A 13,554-nucleotide genomic window follows, 5' to 3' on the forward strand; every position below is an offset into this window, starting at 1 on the left:
TGAGTAGTTTCAGAATTAAGAACTTAAATCCCTATAGAAATGATTTCTATTTGACAAGGTATTAAGACATGCAAGCAGTTTCAGAAACTAAGCGTCGCCCATAGACAGGATTGTACAGTTGTCGCATATTGATTGTTGAAATTGCAGATTTCCAGTTATTAACCCTGTTGTGTCTAGGTGACTTACATAGTAAAGACAATGGAATCTATCGGGAGAAACCCAGAATTACTCATGCTTTGATAGTGGTCTAAGTGAACAATAAACAATATTGAGAGGGGCATCATTAACAATTATTAAAGCGAATTGTGGTATCCTATAGGCAGGATGTTTAACGATTAGCACTTGGAACTGATTTTATTGTTATACTTAGTCTTATAGGCATGGTTTCTAGTGAACAATGAGATACAGTAGCAAATGAAATGATCCAAATCCTATAGGCATGATATCTAGCAATGCAAATTGAAGGAAAGTTCAATGATATTTATTTCCTATGGGCATGTTTTCTAATAACATGTAGCAACAAGGATAATTGAAGCATTTGAGCTCATGCTTTGCTAGTAGACAAGTAGTGTGAGTGCATGCTTCTCCTAATAGCATGATTTTTATCGTGTACATAGAGAATGAACGACACATATAGCAAACACATTATCAAGCCCTATAGGCATGTTATCTACCCATCACATGTAAATATTAAAATCTACCCCATTCCCTTGTACTAACAATCCCAATTATTTATACAAAGATTATTACAGGCCCAATAATGAGTAAAAGTAACAGTGTTACATAACAGTGATAAGAGGCCCACGGCAGGCCTAATAAATACCCAGCATTGCCTGGGCCTTCAATAGCTCTTACACAGCATACCCAGGGCCTTCAACAAAGAGCCACATTTGATACACAACTCAGGGATCCATAGAGGAGTCTAGAACCAGTTTACTCAACCATGGCACCAAGTGTTGCACCATTTAAATCAGCCAATTTAAGTACACAACACATAACAAGGGGAAGTAGAGTGAATAGGAACAGTTTGAGATTGAGGGAGTGACTAAGGACCAAGCCCTAGTGTGTCAGAGTTCACAAGGGTCTCAATTGGACCCCGAGCAGTGCTCACACTAGGGAGGCCAATAATAGAACCTAGGTAGCCTTGGTATTAAGCCGGCTAAGAATGCAGAGTTCAGAATAACATAAGTTGCAAGTAAGGAAAATGGACAAAAGTTAGGAGTTACATTTATATCCTAAAGTAGACATAGCCAAATTGAGCATATAGAGTAATTAATCAAATAGGCTAGTAGGTTTAGCAGGACAACAAAACGTCACATAGATAGCCTCATATTGAAAGAAATTGGGGAAGAAACAGGTTTGCAAGATATACGTAGATTATCATTCATGACATTAAACCAATTGAGACCTAAGAGGTTCAGATTAAGCTAAGCATACATCTTAGGGTCATGCTAATAAGTATTTAGACATTGTGATAAACACTGGAAGAGACAGGGTATCAAATGAACAAAAGACAGACTGGAAACATATTAGCATGAAAGCAAGACCATAGTTGATAGAAAATGGTTTTAATACAAATTTCAACACATTGTACATGCAATACAGACATTGTAGAGATTCAGGATAGTGTGTGATAGAAAACACATATAGGTATTCTAGGATTAATATAATAGACTAACCTACTAGAGAAGATCTAAATTATGGCATAAAGCAAAATAGTTCAAACAGGGTAGAGAGATCAAGTTGAGATGACTATCAAGATCTTAGTCAATCACTAATGGGGTAGGGGATCGTGCTGAGTGACAAAAGAGCAAGTGAACATGTCACAATTACCACAGGAAGTTCTAACACAAGTATGAAGCATTCATTATAGAGATTAAGGACAAAGCAAGTAAGCATGTATTAGGGAACATCCAAATACCCATAAACTTAAGAGGATCAGATTAACCAAGTTAGACTTAGGCATTGTAATGACCCGACCGGTCATTTTGATAATTTAAGCTCCTTTCAACGGTATAAGGCCTTGAGCTATTTCACATATCGATATGCGTGCATGGTTGGATTCAGTTGCCGGATGAATGAGAGTCGAATTGGAAGAAGAATTCTAGTTATGGAAGCTTAAGTGGTGAGAATTTGACTTTTTTATGTAAACGGCTCCTGAATGAGATATGGATGATAGCAGCAGCTTCGTATGGTGATTTTGGACTTAGGAGCGCGTCCAGAATGTGTTTTGGAGGTCCGTAGTAGATTTAGGCTTGAATTGGCACGGTCGGTAGTGGAAATTTTGATATCGAGCCCAGAATGGAATTCCAGAAGTGGCTGTAGTTTCGTAGTGTCATTTTTGACATGTGTGTGAAATTTGAAGTCATTCGGACTAGATTTGATATGTTTCGGCGTCATTTGTAGAATTTGGAAAATTCAAAGTTCCTTAGGCTTGAATCCGTGCTCCATTCATGTTTTTGATGTTGTTCAATGTGGTTTGAAGGCTCGACTAAGATCGTATGGTGTTATAGGATGGGTTGGTATGTTTGGTTGAGGTCCAAGGTGTCTCGGGTGTGTTTCAGATGCTTAACGGATGAATTTTTGGACTTAGGCCATTGCTGTAGTTTTTCTGGTGTCTGGTGTTTCGCACCTGCGGAGTAGGAACCGCAGGTGCGGACTCGCACGTGTGGGGATGGAAGCGTAGATGCGAGAATTGAGAGTTGGCCTGGGGTCGCAGGTGCGAGGAGGTTCCGCATCTGCGATGCCCGCAGATGCAAAAAAGGCTCGTAGTGTGGAGACTGTGGGAGTTAGTGACTTCCGCAGGTGCGACTGGTTAGACCGCAGGTGCGGTAGGCCCAGGTGCGAGGATCACTGGGCATAAAAGGGGTTGGAAATGAGGGTTAGTTCATTTTCACTCCATTTTTGATTTTGAGCTCGGGAGAAGGCGATTCTTTGAGGGATTTTCAGAGGAATCTTGTGGGTAACAATTTCTTACTCGAATTTTGTTTTATTGCATTAATCTATTGTAGTTTTCCTCATTTAATCAAGGTAATTGGGTGAGAAATGTAAGATATGCGGGGAAAAAAGTTCCCCAATTGAAATTCTGAATTTTGATCGAGTTCTAGCCATCAGATTTAGATGAGTTTTGTATGAGTGGTATCATGAGTGAATGGGTGTTCTAAATTGGTAACTTTTACCCAATTCCGAGTCGTGGGCCCGAGGAGACGTTTTGGGCATTTTTCCTTTTTTCTTGCCTTAGCTTCGAATTCATTAGCTAAGGTAGTTACTTGTAGTATTATTTACTTTATGCAATTGATTTGATTAGATTTGGGCCATTCGGAGTTGGATACTTGTGGCAAGAGCGTGCTTTCAGATTGAGTCGAGCGATTCGAGGTAAGTATCTTGCCTAACCTTGTGTGGGGGAACTACCCCTTAGGATTTGAGTCATCTATGTTGATTGTAGTCTGTGTACGCGAGGTGACGAGTGCGTGCTCAGACTTATTTGTGGAAAGTTGGCCTTTTAGGGTTCTTATGTCCTTATATTCACCATGTATGATGTTGTTCTTGATACTATTGAATTCCTATTTGCTAGTTTCACCTCTACATGCTTTGATTAGAGTTAATTGCTTTAGGATTCACTCTTACTGTCTATTTGACCCTTATTCAACTTAACCAAAGATTTTACCTCTTCTATCGTCGTTCTATATTTTTTCATAACTGCTTATCTTTAATTGAAATTAATTGTTTAGTCGTAATTAGAGTTATGATTATCTTCCGCTGCTTATCCTTACTTGAATTGTTGAATATTCCTCGTAATTGCTCAACCTCAAAAGGACTTTAGATCACCTATATCTTAGTTGACTTGCCATTATTTGGAACTATTTGACTCGTGTTGGCTTCTTATTGTTGACTTGAATATTGTGGAATCGTTGCTACATTTGTTTTTTGTTTTCCCTTGTTAAGCTGTTCTCCTTGTGCCTAGCATTCTTTACTGTGGTTATTCCTTGTGGATGAGTTCTACCATTCTTATGATTTAAGTTCTTGAGTTGATTTGCTCGCCGAACTTTGCATCTCTGTCGTTATTGCTTTCGTACTTGTTGTGGTGATGTACGAGGTTTCTGTCATGTTATAGTTGTTATCTCTGTTGTTTGCGCTGCATATTTAAATTGGGACTACAGATGTATTCCGGGAGATCCCCATGTCTTGCATATTTATTTTGCAACTACAGACGTATTCCAGGAGATCCCCCAGCACTGCATATTTAAATTGGGACTACAGACGTATTCCGGGAGATCCCCCCGTCTTGCATATTTACTTTGGGACTACGGACGTATTCCAAGAGATCCCCCAACACTGCACATTTATTCTGGAACTACGGACGTATTTCGAGAAATCCCCCCCGTACTGCATAATTAATTCGGGACTACGGGATGGTATCCCGGTTGATTCCCCTGTGGTTATATCCGTGTTCGGAGCTGCTAATCTTCCATGCTTAGGTGTCATGGGGTGACTTATACTCGAAGGATAATACTTGAAAAGTTTATATTTGAAAATTATTTATCTTGAAGGAACTATGTTTGAAGGATATTTATTTGAAGGGGTTATACTTGAAAAGTATTTATCTTGAAAGAACTATGTTTGAAGGCTAATTATTTGAAAAGTTTATATTTGAAAGGTTTTTATCTTGAAAGAACTATGTTTGAAAGATATTTTTTTGAAGGAAGTATATTTCAAAAATAATTTCTTATTGGAAAGGATTATATTCTAAAGACCTCTATTAAAAAAAAAAAAAACTTACGGGTGAAAGTTTACACTTGAAGGATTTGACTAATTTATTGGGGTTTGTTGGCTGATACCTGATGTGTAAACTATTGCAGTTGCTGAGTTACTACTTTCCTTTACTGTATTGTGATTTTCGGATTTGGGTTGTGTTTCCGTTCATTCTCCTGTGTCTTATTCTGGTGTTCCGCTGTTACTTGCTGTTTATCCTTCCTTATTGTAGTTTCTATGTCGTTAGCCATATCAAGAGGTCCTTAGATAGATTTCATGTTCTGTCATCCCTATACTTATGCTTGTTCAGTTTATTAGACCAGTGGGTGTCTTGACTAGTCCTCGTCACTACTTCACCGAGGTTAGTCTTGATACTTACTGGGCACCGCTGTGGTGTGCTCATACTACACTTCTGCACATTTTGTGCAGATCCAGGTATCGATCGTTAGTAGCTGTGCGGATCCTTGATGAGGAGACTCAACGTAAACCTGTCGTTGCGTTCGCAAGCTTCAGAGTCACCTTCCTATTTTGTATTTACACTATTTTTACTTACTTCCGAACAGTTGTATTTAGAAGTTGTAGTAAACTCTATAGAGCTTATGACTTGTACTACCGGTTTTGGAAAATTGTAAATTTTGTAAAGATTTCTATATCGAGACTGTTAGATTTCCTTTGTTATTGTTGTTACTCATTAAATGTTAGGCTTACCTAGTCCCTAAGACTAGGTGCCATCACAATACCCAACGGAGGGAAAATTGGGTCGTGACAAGTTGGTATCAGAGCGCTAGGTTCATAGGTGCTACGAGTCATAAGCGAGTTTAGTAGAGTCTTACAGATCGGTACAGAGACGTCTGTACTTATCTCCGAGAGGCTACATAACTTTTAGTACAATTTCACTTCCTTCATTCCTATAGTGCGAGTTCATTGATATTGAAGTTTGAAATTTACCATTCCATTCTCTCACAAATGGTGAGGAGACGAGCTGCGGTTCCTGATGATGTTACCCCCGAAGTAGATGCCACTATGGTCAGAGGCAGAGGCCGATGAGGTGCTCGTGCCGCAGCTATGGCACCTACCAGAGCAGCAGTTGGAGAGCTGCCAGTAGTTCCAGTTGGGGGGCAAGTACCGGAGGCGCCTGCTATTGCCCCCGGACTTTAGGAGACTTTAGCATAGTTCCTGAGCATGTTTGGTATATCGGCTTAGGCGGGGTTATTTTCGGTTGCACCAGTTACTTCACAGACCGGGGGAGGAGCCCAGACTCCCGCCGCCCATACTCGATAGAAGCGAGTTCACATTGGTCAGGTTCCAGGTGTCATGGTGACACAGGCTGTGGTTCCAGTTTGGCTTATGGTCAGAGCAGCAACATCCGAGGAAGGGCAGCTTATATTTGCAAGGTTCAAGAGATATAACCCTCCTACATTCAGCGGTTTGGCTTCAGAGAGTGCACAGAGTTTTCTGGAGGAGTGCCATAGCATCCTCCGCACTATGGATATTGTTGAGACGAGTGGGGTTGCTTTTACTACGTTCCAGCTTAAGGGAGCAGCTCATCAGTGGTGGCGGGCATATGAGTTAGGTAGCCCGGCCGATGCAGCTTCACTTACATGGGTTGAGTTTTCAGAGATATTTTTGAGAAATTTTGTACCTCAGTCCCTTCGGGATGCATGGCACGTGGAGTTTAAGCAGTTGCGTCTGGGCACTATGTCAGTATTAGGGTATGCCGTCAGATTCAGTGATTTGGCCAGGCATGCACCTGCCTTTGTAGCTTCAGTTAGAGGGCGAGTCCATAGATTCATTGAGGGGCTCAGGCATGATATTCGGTTCAGCATGGCTCGAGAGTTGGAGTCATATGTTTCATTTTAGCAGGTGGTAGGGATCGCTCGCCGGTTAGAGGGCATGTGGGACTGGGAGCGATAGAACAAACGAGATCAGGATAGAAAGTACAGGGAGGCGAAGAGGCCTCGTAGAATAGAGAGATCTACTGGTCCTTATTTTGGAGGTAGGGTACAACATGGTAGGAGTTTAGTGGGTCAGCCAGTTCAGTTGCACTTTCGGCTTAGCGCAGTGTTTCAGGTGCTCATGAGTCTCAGAGTACTCGTACTGCTCAGTTTCCACAGCCACGTCAGCAGAGAGGTTTCTTTGAGTATGGAGATATCAGCCACATGGTGAGAGATTGTCCTAGGCTTCGGGCAGGTGTGTCACATCAAGTTATTCAGGTGAGTAGAGGGCGCCCAAGAGTGGGAGGTCCGACCCGTTGATGTGTTTCATATAGTAGACTGGAGGCCGCTGGCAAGATATTATCATACATGTATGTTTTGATCTGTTACAGAGGGGCACCATTTGTATTTCATTATAGTTCTGCTGGTTGGGACGAACCCCTTATTTGTTCCATCATTTATGAGTGAGTTTCATGCTTTGTACTCTATTTTCGTGTTTTCTCCTGTTGGGAGATTCTATGAGTGGTAGCCCGTGTCTATCGTTGTGCTTATTCATCATTGAGAGTGGTGAGACTAGAAGTGAATCCTTGTTGTTCATCATGGTAAGCTTGATGTGATTTTTCCTTAGTATTTGGGTTACGAGCTGTGATTTGATACTCTACCGGGGTGAGAGTTCAGCGAGTGTTGTGATTTATTGGCAGAGCTGAGTTAGTGGAAGATTTCAATTGGTATGATATATATTCGATATGTGATTTAGAGTTGAGGGCGAGACCCTCATGATCTCTTGTGATTCGATATGTTTGAACCGGGCTGAGTACCGCTGTGGAAGTTATATCAGGATGGGACCCTTGTGATTGTTAATATGCTTTGATTCTTTCCTTATTATATTGTTTTGTAGGTTAGTATTGATAGAGAGTTGTTCCTGTTGGTCTTGTTTGGTAGTTTCCTTATGTGTTTCTCTTTTCATATTCAGTCAATTTCATTCTGTGCTTCTTGAGTTTTAGCTTGCGGGGTGTGTGCCCGGTGGTGTTAGTTGTGGCTTGGTGATTCAGGTGTCAAATTATGAGGTCTTCGTGTTTCTTGCATTATTATCAGTGTTATGGAGGTTTGAAACAGAGTTCTATCGGATATGAGGTTAATTGCCGGTGCTGGGTTGATTTTGGGCAGCTATTGGGATCAGAAGTGTTATTAAGGGCCTATGTGTGGTGTGTTATGTTGTGTGGTCGTAACTTGTGGGTGTAGGCATGAGTTAGTGCAGCTGGTTGAGACTGATACCAGATATGGATTTAAAATCGGGTCTTTTGTAAATGAATAGTAGGTGAGAATTTAGGGTATGAGGCTTATCAGTGTTGGTAGAAAGGCTAAATTGCAGTTGATATGGTGTCGTCAAGCTTATGTAGATTGGGGTGATGTGGGATCACCCGCAGGTGTATGTTGGAAGTGTGCTTTCAGTGATTTGATAAGTTCGAGGCGAGTCTTGGCACGTTCGAGGAAGAACGTTTATTTTAAGAGGGGGAGAATGTAACGACCCGACCTATCGTTTTGATAATTTAAGCTCCATTTGGCGGAATAAGGGATTGAGCAACTTCACATTATGTATATCGACCTGCGTGCATGGTTGGATTCAGTTGCCAGATGATTCAGAGTCGAATTGGAAGAAGGATTCTAGTTTTGGAAGCTTAAGCGGTGAGAATTTGACCGGAATTTGACTTTTTATGTAAACGGCTCCGAAATGAGTTATGGATGATGTCAGCAGCTTCGTATGGTGATTTTGGGCTTAGGAGCGCGTCCGGAATGTGTTTTGGAGGTCCGTAGTAGATTTAGGCTTGAACTGGCGAAAGTTGGGTTTTTTGGCGATTTCGGTCGGTAGTGGAAATTTTGATATCGAACCCAGAATGGAATTCTGGAAGTGCCTGTAGTTTCGTAGTGTCATTTTTGACATGTGTGTGAAATTTGAAGTCATTTGGACTAGGTTTGATATGTTTCGGCATCATTTGTAGAATTTGAAAAATTCAAAGTTCCTTAGGCTTGAATCCGTGCTCCATTCATGTTTTTGATGTTGTTCAATGTGGTTTGAAGGCTCAACTAAGATCGTATGGTGTTATAGGATGGGTTGGTATGTTTGGTTGAGGTCTCGGGGGCCTCGGGTGTGTTTCGGATGCTTAACAGTAGTTTTTCTGGTGTCTGGTGTTTCGCACCTGCGGAGTGGGAACCGCAGGTGCGGACTCGCACGTGCAGAGATGAAAGCGCAGATGCGAGAATTAAGAGTTGGCCTGGGGTTATAGGTGCGAGGAGGTTCCGCATCTGCGATGCCCGCAGATGCGCAAAAGGCTCGCAGTTGAGGAGACTGTGGGAGTTAGTGACTTCCGCAGGTACGACTGGTTAGACCGCAAGTGCAAGGATCGCTGGGTAGATAAGGGGTTGGAATCGAGGGTTAGTTCATTTTCACTCCATTTTTGATTTTGAGCTCGGGAGAAGGCGATTTTTTGAGGGATTTTCAGAGGAATCTTGTGGGTAACGATTTCTTACTCGAATTTGGTTTTATTGTATTAATCTATTGTTGTTTTCCTCATTTAATCAAGGTAATTGGGTGAGAAATGTAAGAAATGGGGGAAAAAAGTTCCCTAATCGAAATTCTGAGTTTTGATCGAGTTCTAGGCATCGGATTTAGATGATTTTTGCACGAGTGGTCTCGTGAGTGAATGAGTGTTCTAAATTTGTAACTTTTACCCGATTCCGAGTCGTGGTCCCGGGGAGACCTTTTGGGCGTTTTTCCTATTTTATTGTCTTAGCTTCAAATTCATTAGCTAAAGTAGTTATTTGTAGTATTATTTACATTATGCAATTGATTTGATTAGATTTGGGCCATTCGGAGTTGGATGCTCGTGGCAAGAGCGTGTTTTCGGATTGAGTCGAGCAATTCGAGGTAAGTATCTTACCTAACCTTGTGTGGGAGAACTACCCCTTAGGATTTGAGTCATCTATGTTGATTGTAGTCTGTGTATGCGAGGTGACGAGTGCGTGCTCGGACTTATTTGTGCAAAGTTGGCCTTTTAGGGTTCTTATGTCCTTATATTCACCGTGTATGATGTTGTTCTTGATACACTTGAATTCCTATTTGCTAGTTTCACCTCTACATGCTTTGATTAGAGATAATTGCTTTAGGATTCACTCTTACTGTCTATTTGACCCTTATTCGACTTAACAAAAGATTTTACCTCTTCTATCGTCATGCTATATTTTTTCATAACTGCTTATCTTTAATTGAAATCATTATTTTCTCATCCTATAATTGTTTAGTCTTAATTGGAGTTATGATTATCTTCCGCTACTTATCCTTACTTGAATTGTTGAATATTTCTTGTAATTGCTCAACCTCAAAAGGAGTTTAGATAACCTATATCTTAGTTGACTTGCCATTATTCGGAACTATTTGACTTGTGTTGGCTTCTTATTGTTGACTTGAATATTGTGGAATCGTTGCTACATTTTGTTTTTGTTTTCCCTTGTTAAGCTGTTTTTCTTGTGCCTAGCATTCTTTACTGTGGTTATTCCTTGTGGATGAGTTCTACCGTTCTTGTGATTTAAGTTCTTGAGTTGATTTGCTCGCCATACTTTGCATCTCTCTCATTATTGCTTTCGTACTACTTGTGGTGATGTACAACGTTTCTGTCGTGTTATAATTGTTATCTCTGTTGTTTGCGCTACATATTTAAATTGGGACTACAGATGTATTCCGGGAGATCCCCCTGTCTTGTATATTTATTTTGGGACTACAGACGTATTCCAGGAGATCCCCCAGCACTGCATATTTAAATTGGGACTATAGACGTATTCCGAGAGATCCCCCTGTCTTGCATATTTACTCCGGACTACGGACGTATTCTAGGAGATCCCCTAGCACTGCATATTTATTTTGGGACTACGGATGTATTCCGAAAAATCCCCCCCGTACTGCATAATTAATTCAGGACTACGGGATGGTATCCCGATTGATTCCCCTGTGGTTATATTTGTGTTCAGAGCTGCTAATCTTCCATGCTTAGGTGTCATAGGGTGACTTATACTAGAAGGATATTACTTGAAAAGTTTATATTTTAAAAGTATAAATCTTGAAGGAACTATATTTGAAGGATATTTATTTGAAGGGGTTATACTTGAAAAGTATTTATCTTGAAAGAACTATGTTTGAAGGCTAATTATTTGAAAAGTTTATATTTGAAAGTTTTTTATCTTGAAAGAACTATGTTTGAAAGATATTTATTTGAAGGAAGTATATTTCAAAAATAATTTCTTATTGGAAAGGATTATATTCTAAAGACCTCTATTAAAAAAAAAAAACTTACGGGTGAAAATTTACACTTGAAGAATTTGACTAATTTATTGGGGTTTGTTGGCTGATACCTGATGTGTAAACTATTGCAGTTGCTGAGTTACTACTTGCCTTTACTGTATTGTGATTTTCGGATTTGGGTTGTGTTTCTGTTCATTCTCCTATGTCTTATTCTAGTGTTATGCAGTTACTTGCTGTTTTTCCTTCCTTATTGTAGTTGCTATATCGTTAGCCATATCGTGGGGTCCTTAGATAGATGTCATGTTCTGTCATCCCTGTACTTATGCTTGTTCAGTTTATTAGACCAGTGGGTGTCTTGACTAGTCCTCATCACTACTTCACCAAGGTTAGTCTTGATACTTACTGGGCACCGCTGTGGTGTGCTCATACTACACTTCTGCACATTTTGTGCAGATCCAGGTATCGATCGTTAGTAGCTGTGCGGATCCTTAATGAGGAGACTCAAGGTAAACCTGCCGCTGCGTTCGTAGGCTTTGGAGTCACCTTCCTATTTTGTATTTACACTGTTTTTACTTACTTCTGAACAGTTGTATTTAGAAGTTGTAGTAAACTCTGTAGAGCTTATGATTTATACTACCGGTTTTGGAAAATTGTAAATTTTGTAAAGATTTCTATATCGAAACTGTTATATTTCCTTTGTTATTGTTGTTACTCAGTAAATGTTAGGCTTACCTAGTCTCTAAGACTAGGTGCCATCACGATACCCAACAGAGAAAAAATTGGGTCATGAGAGGCATACTTAGAACTAGTAGCATTAGGAAGGAGTTAGATGCTAAAAGACTTAGAACAAAGTAGAATTAACAAAATCGTGCACAAAAGTAATCCAGAAAAACATATTAAGCCAGGAATTTCAGAGACGAGAACACATGCAAATCAAAGGCACATAGGGATGAAATTGCAAGAGTTAAGTAGCTTACCAGTTAACGGACAACAATGAAGAACATAAGATCCACAAGAACCCAGAAACCTCGATGCGTCAAAGTTCCCAAGAGCTTCGATGAACTCAGGGCAATGCTCGTACCAAGAACAGGTAACAAAATGTTAATGGCATTGGCTTTCAGCCGGCCATTACAGAATACCAAGCAAGAGAGTAGCAAAAAAAAAAACCAAATTTTAGTAAGAATCGATTCTTTTTCCGTTCCCCCTCAGAAGGGAAAATGAGGGGTTTTATATAGCAGTCAAAAATCGAGCAAACACATAAGGAAACCGAGTAAATTAAGCAACAAATAAGGAAAGACAACATGCAAATCAATTTGAAATCGATTTAAGAGAGGAATCCGGTAAACCCTAGGTTTTTAGGGAAAGTGTAAATCAGCAGAAATCCAAACGAAATCGGACTCACACAGTGTAGAATCAGGCGCGTGTAGACGGAATACGATCCAGATTCAAGAAATAGGACTCATTCAGACAGAATCGGAGAGGTAGTACTTGCCATGTTTAAGCATACCATGGAGAATCAACCAGTAGCGGAAACACACAAATATGGTAAGTAAATAAGAGAAAAATCCCATTGTAGCCGGGATTAGGAGAAAATTTGGGGAAGGCGGCGATTAGGGTTTTTGGTGGGGGAGGAGCGTTTGAGGGTGGCTAGACAGAGACAATGGTCTCTAGGGTTTAGGGCAATAAGAGAAGAGGGGTTGAGGTTTGTGAACCGTTGATCATTCTTGATCAACGGCTATGGTTTAAGGGGGTCTGGGTCGGTTTTGGACTGGGCAGGGTTGCCTGGGATTGGGCTTGAGGTTTTGGGCCAGGGATTTGGGTTTGTCTGGTCCGAGAATAACTCAAAATTAGGCCACCTCTTTTAAACACGTATAATTTAGCAAAATAATTTATAAAAATAATTAGTGAATGAGTAGAATATATTTTTTATGCACTAAAATGATTAAGCATAATGATTTAACATTATAAAAATATAAAATATTATTTTTGACACAAATAGTATAAATAAGGAGCATTTGTATATGAATATAGACCATTATTGCAAAATTAAATAAATAGCTTAAAATATGCTAATGTAATTATATGGGATGAGATAAAATATTTGAAACATATATTATAGGTGCAAATAATTATTTTAGGTAACTAAGTCATTACAAAATAATTTAAAAGGATAATTACTAGATATTTATATATAATTTAAATACAGAAAAATTAATTTAAAGCTCTGAAAATTATGAAAAATTATAGAAAATGCTTGTATGGGTTTGTAAACTAAATATTGATGCAAATATGCTATTTTAAAAGTGTATATATATTTTGAAAAATATGAGGATAAAATTGGGTATCAACACTTTATATTCCTTTTGAATACCAACTGTAACTCATTGAGAATCTGAGGGTATATTGACCTGATTAGGATTCTAATATAGTGTTAGATAATCCTGTCTAATGAAGTTTGATGTATGGTATACGACTCACGTGCTTGTTATATAGGAGTAGGACTTATGTAGAGTAACTTGCCAATATTCCCGTCTAATCAAGACAAAAGACAACCAAAAATTAATTAACAACGTA

Source organism: Nicotiana tabacum, chromosome 17 (assembly GCF_000715075.1).
Source record: "Nicotiana tabacum cultivar K326 chromosome 17, ASM71507v2, whole genome shotgun sequence".
Lineage (NCBI taxonomy): Eukaryota > Viridiplantae > Streptophyta > Magnoliopsida > Solanales > Solanaceae > Nicotiana > Nicotiana tabacum.